Below are 10,176 nucleotides of genomic sequence, written 5' to 3'. Positions count from 1 at the left end.
TGTCCCCTCCCGCCCAATGGCTCATCGACTGGTCAGGGGACTCCCTGCTTCTTGACCAGCTGCCAGGGGTCAAAAAAGGTTGAAAACCCGTGTCTTAGAAGATGTCCAGGCTCTGGCAGGCCTCAAGTTGGCAGGGGGGGGTGGGGGCAGGGGGTGCACTGATGGCACTTGCAGGAGTTTGCTCCCAGCTGATATTGGGATCACAATACAGAATAAGGGAAAAGGCAGATCCACAGGTATATAAGGCCCAGACCATTTAGGGCCTTATAAGCTAAAATCAGCACCTTGAATCATGTCCAGAAAGCCTATGTAAACTCTGCAGCACTGAAGTCATATGCTCCTGGAAAAATCACACCCATCAAAAGGCAGGCTGCCACATTCTGCACAAACTTCAGCTTCAAGATAGTTAGCGAAGGCAGGCTGGCTCTCACAGAGCACATTGCAGTAGTCTAGCCTTAAGGTTATGAAAGCATAGATGATGGTGGTCAGATCCAAGTTTGAAAGCAAGGAGCACAGCCTTCTTTCTCATCAAATGGCATTTGTGCTTTCACTCCTAACCAATGCTGCCACCAGAAAATCCAAGTGCAGCAGAGCATCCAGGAGTACCTGTGAACCTGGGTGACGTTGAGAGGTTGAATCTCATCCATGCAAGTTTCCCTAAACTTTTCTAATTCAAAGGACCTGCCCACCACCATCACCTCTATCTTGACTAGATTTAGCTTTAGATATATATTAGCATTCACCTATATCCAATCCCGAGTTGTGACCAGGCATTTGGAAAAGCCTAAGATATTGGGGCTCAGATCAGATGAGAGAGAGAGAGGGAGGGAGATGGGTGTCATCAGCATACTGATGGCACCTCACTCCAAATCTCCACACTATCTTGACCAGCAGCCTAGTATACACACCTTACAGGGGAGCAACAAGTTAGTGTCCTGGGGGACCCCACAGGAAAGGTCTGTAGGGAGCAATGAAGTCTCAGCCAACCCCACTCTTTAGGGCCTCCCAGATAAGAGAGTGTTGAACCAATTTAGAGTGGTCCTTTAAATGCCCATCAAATCATATAAGCACTTATCAGGGTTTCAGGGCCAACTGTATCAAAGGCCACTCCAAGACATAATAAATATCAGCAGGACACACTTTCCCCTACTGGTCTTCAGGCAAAAATCAGCAATCAAGGCTACAAGTGCAATCTCCATGCTCTACCCAGGATGAATGTCAGTCTGATAAGGGTCCAGGAATCTAGTCATATCCAGATGCACCTGGAGCTATTAGGTGACCACACATTCAGTGACCTTCCCCAACAAAAGAGAGGACAGAAACAGGGCCATAGCTGGCTAGACAGTTAGTGTCAAGGGATGGTTTTTTGAGTAAGAACCAGTCAATTGCAGACTTACAAGTGTCTGGTACCCTGCATTCCTGAAGGGATCCACTGGTAACCCCTCCTAACAATGGCCCCAATCTCTCCCAGCTAGCTTTAACAAGCTGAGACAGGCATGGGTTGAGTTCAAAGTTTCCCCATGAGCATGTTCTCTGTATCAGTAAGTGATAGCAACTGAAACTGATCCATGTAAACTGGACAAGACACAGCTTCTCTAACCCCAGACTCTGACTCTACAGCACAAGGGATGGTTCCCAAACTGAGGCAGATATAGGCCATTTTGTCTGAGAGCCTTGTCACATGTTACACTTAGGACATTTTAACTACACTTAAAATGCAAGTGTCAGTAGATTCAAGCAGTAAAACACATGCTAAGTGCAATCTTACTGTACCAAATTTAGGCATTTTGAAGGGAGGAATACCCCAAGATTGTACTAAGTAACACGTGTTCATCTATTGTCTGACTGCTCCATGGAAATAATACCAGCTCAGCTTGTTAGCTGTTGGTCCCAGCCCAGGTACCACACTGAAGTCTTTAATCAGCTCTAATGCAATCCAGGGGCTAGGATTAACAATCAGCTTCAGTGCAGGGCCAGAGCTGGAACCGAAAAACAAAATCAACCAGCTCCATTGCAGTGCTGGGGCTGAGATTGACAATCATCCAGTTGTTAGTCCCAGTCCCTATGCTGCACGAGTCTTGAGCTGACTCTGGTGCAATCCTGTACTATGTTGCATGTAACACTTAAGAACCCTTTGTAGTAAATATTACCATGTGATTACTCAATACACATTCTGACTTTTATTACAACATGGTAATTAATGCTTACTATGATCTAGATAAAACACATGCTAAGTGTCCCATGTGACAAGACCCTAAAAGGTAAGTAGCAAACATCCAGGGGACTGTAGAAGACTCAGTTTCTGGGTGAAGCCCAGATCAACCAGGCCATTCACTGTCTGGCATAGTTCTGCTGGCTGGTACTTGGTAGATGCAAGGACAGTGGAGAAGAAAAGCCTTTCCACTAACATCGCTAGTTAGTCTAGAAGGAGCATATCTACTCTGTCTTCTGTCTGACTTTAGACTTACACTGCTAACTACCTCTCTCTACCTCTCTCTGCCTTTAAAGAAGGATCTATACTGCAATCAGACTTTGCCACAGGTTGACAGCCACCTGTGCTTTTACCACATAATACCCATCTGCAGCTGTCTCAGCTCCCCCTGTACAACAGGTTGCCACCATCACAATGAGAGCAGGTGCCACTGTGTCTATGACCAAAATTAGTGTACTATTCCACAAATCAACCAGGCCATTGACAGAGTAGCTGTCAGTGCCAATGGGAATGCCATCCAGAGAATTCTGGGATCTCACTGGGATCAGGAGTTTCTGTGGATGGACCAACCTATTTCCTTAGCTGGGGAATCTGCTGTGGAGTGGGACAGTCAGCATACCAACAGAATCCCCATTCTATCCCCAACATCAAGCAGAGGGCAGACACCCTCCATATCAGATAAGTTTGGCAATGGACATCTTCCTTAGATCAGATGTTCTTTAAAGACCATTTTGTCCCCTAGATCTCAAATCTTAGGCTAGTGACTCACTGAGTACCCAGCAGAGACCATCTTGGCAGACACTCACCCGGAAGCCTGGTCCAGCCAAGTCTCAGTAATACAGGCACAGTCAGTACCTGCATCCTGAATAAAATCAAGCATGACTGCCATGCTATTCACTACCAATCTTGAATTAAATTAGCAATAGCAACAGACTAGGATCTTCACTGGCTAAGACCCCCATGCTTTTCAAGCAGGTGACAAATCTATCCCAAAGCTATGGGATGGTACTGATGGGAAACCAATTTTCTGGACATCTGCTGGAAGAACAATGCAGCCAAACATAAAACGTTAAGCCAATTCCTAACATATGTGGAGGACAACTTTCTTTTCCAGAAATTGGAGGATACAACAAGGGGATCATCTATGTTTGATCTTGTACTGACCAACAGGGAAGAACAGGTAGAGATTGTGAAGGTAATGGGTAACTTGGGAGGAAGCAATCACAATATGATAGAATTCCAGATGCTGAGACAGGGAAAGCATGAAGTACAAAAAGTAAGGATGCATGTTTTCAAAAAGGTGGATTTCATCTGACTCAAGGACTTAATAGGAATGGTGTCATGGGAAGATAGATTGAAAGATAAAAGCACCATGAAGCTTCTAAAGGGCACAGAATTGAAGGTCCAACAAGAAACTGTCCTGACACGATGGAAAAACAAGAACAGCAAGAGACCAACATGGTTGCACAAAGATCTTCTAAAACGTCTCAAATACAAAAGGAAAGTATGCAGGCAATGAAAGAATGGGCGTGTCACATGGAAGCATACAAGGAAACAGCAAGAATTTGCCTTCCTGATTTTGATCTGGTAAAGATAAAGAACGAGATGTACCTGGCAAGGAGGTTAAGGACAACAAGAAGATGTTCTATAAGTATGTTGGACAGAAATTAAGGAGCAAGGAAGCTGTGGGTTCTCCATTAACAAGCCAGGAAGAACTCGTTACTGAAGATGCAAAGAAGGCAGATCTACTGAACTGCTACTTTGCCTCAGTCTTCACAAAAATGTTAAGTTGCAGCCAGACACCTAATAAGGATTATCTGGATAAGGAAGAGAGCAACCTGAGGGAAGAGGTAATAAAAGAGACTATCAGAAATAGTTTGTTGGGTCGGAATGAATTCAAGTCAGTAGGACAAAATGAACCTCATCCGAGGGTCCTGAAGGAACCGCAGAGGACACTTCGGAGTCCTTGGCGATGATTTCAGAAAGTTGTGGAAGACAAATCAGGTACCAGAGGACTGGAAAAGGGCCAGCGTAGTGCCCCTCTTTAAAGAGGGTAAAAAAGAAGACCTAGCGAACTACAGACTGATTAGCCCATCTCAATACCTGGGAAGTTACTGGAGCCTAAGGAATGCCATTTGCAAGCACCTGGAGGAGGAAAGTCTGATCACAAGCAGCCACATCAATTTATGAAAAATAAATCATTTCAAACAAACATGATCATCCTTCTTTGACAAAGCAGAGACCATCAGGGCAGACACTCACCCAGAAGCCTTGTCCAGCCAAGTCTCAGTAATACAGGCACAGTCGGTACCTGCATCCTGAATAAAATCAAACATGACTGCCATGTTATTCAATACCAATCTTGAATTAAATGAGCAATAGCAACAGACTAGGATCTTCATCCAAACATGATCATCCTTCTTTGACAAAGTAACTACTTGAGTGGCTGAACAGACTGCTGTGGATATAGTGTACCTGGATTTCAGCAAGGCTTTTGACAAGGTCCTGCATGACCCTCTCATAAACAAATTGGAGAAATGTGGTCTAGATAAAACTACTACAAGGTGAATAGATAATGACTGAATAGCTACAAGAAAAGCACAGTTATTAATGGTCCATGTCAAAATGGCAGAAGGTTTCCAGTAAAGTCCCCACGGGTGTCTGTCCTGGGCCCAATGATGTTTAGCATGTCTATTACCGATTTGGATGCTGACTTACCAAGTTTCTCGAGCAAGTTTGTACACATCATGAAACTGGAAAGGATTGTAATCATGTTGGAGGATGTGAACACAATTCAGGAGGATCTGGACAGATTGGAAAGTTTGGCCAGAGCTAGCAGGATGAAAGTCAATGCAGACAAATGCAAGGTACTACACCTTGGGAGAAATAATCATAAACACAAATAAAAAATGGGTGACACCGGGCTCAATGGCAGTACTATAGAAAAGGACTTGGGAGTCTTGGTAGATCATAGACTCAATATAAGTCTGCAGAGCAATACAGCCACATAAAAAGTAAATGCATGCCAAAACCACATCAGTGGAAGGATTAGGTGCATAGCACAGGAGGTGAAAGTGCCTCGACTTAGTTAGGCTTCATCTGGAGTGCAGTTCTGGGCTCCACATTTTAAAAAGTACATGGAGAAGTTATAGAGGGTCCAGAGGTGGGCAATAAAGATGAGAAAGTGCTTGGAAAGCAAGTCATATGAGGAGAGGCTGAAGGAACTAGGCATGTTGAGCTTGCAGAAAAAGCACGTAAGAGGGGACAGGATAAAAGTTTCCTAATGATCTGAAGGCCTGCCATAAAGATCGGGGAAAGCACGTTTTCTATCTTGCTGCAAAAAAGGAGGATGCAGACCAATGGTTTGAACTTGCAGCAAATTATGTTAAGATTGGATATCCAGAAAAACTTTGTCACTGTTAAAATAGCAAGGCAGTGAAACAGGATGCCTAGGGAGGTAGTGGATTCTCCATCATTGGAGGTGTTCAAGAGGAGGTCAGAAAGCCAAGTGTCAGGAATGTTTTAGGCATAGCTATGTTCTATGATGGATATTTCCCATGCTTCTGGGGTTTACTGATTGCCCCAGCCCCTCTTTCTGCTACCTGTGTCAGGGTGCATCATCCTGGCTCAATGTGCTGCAGTCTCAGGTGCATGTGTAAATACTGCACCTGGGAGCAATAAACACCAGCACAAACTGCACCAGAGTTTATTCTGTTGCACTAATTACATGTGTAGATGGGTCCACAGTGAACTACTTTTAATAAAAGTTGCAAATTGTGAGAATGAATAGTCTACTGCAGTACATTTCAGGACAAAGTATGACTGCAGGAATACTTAGTTCATAGATAGCACTATTCATCTTCATAGTACTTTAAAAATATTATTTAATTAGTCTGCAGAACATTCCTGTGAAGTGGGTAAGATTTTCAACAAGAATTTAAAGAAGTGGGAGGAAACCTTTTCACATCCCACAGTATAAAAGGAACCTCTTCTGGGTTAGAACAAATGTTGGCATCCATCTTTGTTCACTTGAGCATGACTGCCATAATTCATGATTCATATATCTAATTAATTGAATGCATGCCATCCTTTCCTCCTCTCAGTATTTTTCCTCCACATATGGTTCTTTCACTGTTTGAAGAGTATAATGAAGCTTCAGCAGAATTTCAGTAGAGCCCACAAATCATAGAGCAGATTTCTGACACTCGCACAGCATTAGCCATAATGCTCTGAGCAATGATTGCTTTGGGATACTGCATGGCCACAAGCCTTTCCACCTGCTTGCTAATTTCACCATATAAAGTATGTGGGTTTTTTTTAAGTGATCATTAGGTCGATTACACTAGCATTCTGACCTCATATAGCCAGATAAATACTGGCTGGTCTAAGAACCAGTCTGGTCTGTCATGTGTGTGAAACCTGGTCTGGTCTGCGTGCAGGTACCATGGTGGAAGAAATACCACAAAGCCTGTTATTAGTCAATGATCTATAGACTAAACCTCTTACCTCAGCCCCCCCAGTGACAGCCCAGCCTAACCCAAGAAGCTCTTCCACACTTCCAGGTATGAGATTAACCCCTCTGGTGCTTACCTCCTAGCTTGTCCGTTTCTTCATTGCATTAGGAACTTACTGAGGGATGCAAGCTTTGGCCACAGAAAGTTTGCCACAGCACCCTGTAGCAGCGCGGGGTCCTAGGGATGGCCGTGAACTCCCCTAGCACCCCCTACTGTGCCAAGGTGATATTAAAAGCACCCTCACAATCTCGCCCACCACGTCTTTGATGTTAACGATGTTTAAGGGAGGCTGCCCTTAGTCCTCTCTGACAAGGTGCTCTGATGTATCTCAGTCTTAGTTCTATCTTGGGTGACTCGGTGCACCCCGGCCTAATGGGCTATGCATGGCTCCAACCACCCCTGTACCACGCCCCAAGCCTCGCAGAGGTACTGGACGTTGTTTGGTTGATTTCACTCTCCGCGCCCCACAGATGCTCTCTGGCTTGTCTCGCAGCCTGCGCCCCACAGACGGTCTCTGGCTCTCATCAATCTCTATCCCCACTCTGGGGCTTCTCACAACTACCCACTGTGGGGCTTTTTGCAACTGCCCGCTCTGGGGCTTCTCGCCTTAGGACTCAGGTGGCCTCGGCCTTACCTGGCCCCCTCCCAATCCTCTGCTCCCCTTCTCAGGGCTGGGGTCAGTGCACCCCTGAATGTTGTGCCCTCTCTTGCACCAAGGTCCCCATGCTACCGTGGAGCCCCTATGAGGCCTCCTCCAACCCCTAATAGCCTCACCCGGTCCTCCGGTCTTAGCCATCAATCTGCTAGGTCCCTGAGGGTCTGAACTCACAGTCACGGTCCTTTCTTGGCCTGGAATTTGCACCTGTATGTCTCCTGGGAAATCTCTGATCAGTATAAGATAGTGGCTTTCACCTTCTCATAATCTTGGGCCTCAGTCCCACTGAGGACTCGATACGCAGCCTGGGCTGGGCCAATGAGTAGGGGCCCCAATTTTACAGCCCAACTCTCCAGATCCCATTTTTCTGCCGTTGCTACCCATTCAAATGCCTCTAAGTAGGCCTCTACATCATCCTCCTTCATCATCCAGGGCAGTCCTGGCCCACCCCCTTCTTGTACTCCAGAGATCCGCAGGGTGGCGATCTGTTCACACAGGTCTTGCTGCCGGGTCCACAGCTGCATCTCCTGACTCCGCATTCTCACCATCTCCTCCAACTGAGCCTGTTGCCCCTGGAGAAGTCTCAACATGAGGTTCTGCATCTGTTGCACATCCACTGGCACCTGAGCCTCCATCATGCCTCGTCAATCGTGTGAGTTTCCCGGTCAATGCACCATTTTGTCAGCAGGTCCGCCAAGTACCCCCTCTATCCTCGTAATTCCTGCCTGCCACGACTTGGATCTTAAAGAAATGAAATAGGGAGGAAGTGGTTGTTACAGAAGGAAGTACCCGCGGGAAGTACCACGCTGAATAAAGTTACTTTTAGTGTTTTTTATTCAATGGCTCTCTGTTGTTAACAGGAAACTCCCCTTGTGGGAGATTGCAGTCCAAAGGGTTAATCTTGGGGTCTCCAGCATCCTGGCCAGCCCCCATCCTAATGATACAGACAATGGTTGCATTTCACTATTTAACCTATTAGCCGCTTGTTATGGCCGCCATCAGTCCTGTCATTGCCGCTAATTAGGCGATTAATGGCTTGTTACAGCCGCAGCCTGCGACTTTCCTCGGCAGAACCGGAGTATAGGCTCCATGGCTCCTTCCAGCACAGGCTGTCCCTCTCTTTCCTTAGTGTTTCCTCCCCTTTCTTCAGGGCAGAACAGGAATCGTTGCTCCCGCCGTCGTCAACCTTAGGTAATCTGCTTGTTTCTTCGCTAACTAGAGCTCCAGCCTGCGGCTCGGCTCCCCTTTTCCCAGCACTCACCATTGTCCTGGTAGCCTCCGGGTAAGTTCAAGCAGGGTTGGGTCCCGAGCTTTCTTCTCCCCGATCCTCCTTTCCAGAGCCTCGCTCCTTCCACTTTATTTTCCTCTTTTCCTTGTGGTGTCTGCAGGCATCCCTCCTTCTCTTTCTCTTCTTCTTATCCCCCAGGGTCTGGTTGCCATTGGCTCCTTAAAGGCCAAGGCACACCCTTCTCATGGGGTAATTATTTCCAGCTGCCCCCATTCCCTTAGCAACAGGACCTCAATGGAGACCCTGTAACACACCCCACAATTCTCTGTTCCTAACTTCTAACACTTTTGCACTCTGCTTCCTTTCTCTACTGCCTGTAAGCAGAGGCAAGCCCCAGAGAAGCAAACTGACTGAATCCTAGAAAGTCTCTGCTTCACATAAACTGCACAGTGTGGTTAGCTTTAAAATAGGCTAGCAGGTACAACAGAGATACATAACAAAACTGCATGTGATTTGAGTCCTAAACAGCAGTGTAGATATACCCTCTGAGTCCCTTACCCGACCCTCCCTCATACTTGCACATACAATCTGAGTTCATTTCTACACAGACAGCAGAGCGCTATGAAGAAATACTCAACCTCTCTGCACTAACTTGGGTACTAGAAGCAGTGTAATCAAGTTCTCATAGTGCTCCAGATTAGGACCAGGTTGTGTTTGGTCAACATACCACTAGGGCAATTCAGAGGAGAATTAGACAAACTCTCTGGTTTCCACTGTGCCTGGGGGGTTCCTCCACTTACATTTCCATAGAACTGAAGGTAGAATTTAATGGAAGAAATTCCACAAAAGGAACTCTATGAGTCCCTATGGAGTGAGGTAATAGAGCCAAAATTTTGATGTGCTAGAGAAGTAACATTTTGCAATGCTCAAAGCTGTCTCATACCTTAATACAATCTACAATCATGTTACACCAGAATGGCACAGAAAAGCTGCCTAGAATGACCCAGAGAGGCAATAATTCAATTAGGATGGTCAGCATTTGGGATGCTTATTTCAGTTGTTTGTGTTCTGAATATTATTTCAATTTGCATTTTGTAATGATTGTACCATAAACTATAGACGGATGCCTGAAAAACTGAATCATAAAGCCTTGTGTTTCTATGAATAAGCACAAATTAAAACAATGTAGGGGGGATTAATTTAGCTTTAAGTAATCCATATGAAGTGAACATCGGTAGCAGAATCAAGCTTCTATGACCAATTTATCTGCCAAGGATTATTACACTGTATATATCTTGTATAACTAAAAATCTTAAATAAATCCTGTTTACAGAAATATGCCTTCAGGCTCAGATATCTCTTCTTTTCTATCTACTGATTTTTCCAGAGACTCTGTTTTAAATGAAGACACATGCAGCAGCTTTTTGATCTGCCAAGCCTGTTTGCTTCTTAGAATGACTAATTCACCTGAGAACAAGAGAAAAGTGCCTTCCATTGACAGCTACATTTTACAGCTTTTAGCTCATCTTCCCAGTCACACTGCAAACTGTTTGACCTAGTTACAGAG

The sequence above is a fragment of the Gavialis gangeticus genome, unplaced genomic scaffold (assembly GCF_001723915.1).
Source record: "Gavialis gangeticus isolate Ggan-Ray unplaced genomic scaffold, GavGan_comp1, whole genome shotgun sequence".
Classification (NCBI taxonomy): domain Eukaryota; kingdom Metazoa; phylum Chordata; order Crocodylia; family Gavialidae; genus Gavialis; species Gavialis gangeticus.
The sequence above is the reverse complement of the archived record's forward strand: the minus strand, read 5'-3'. Positions refer to the sequence as shown.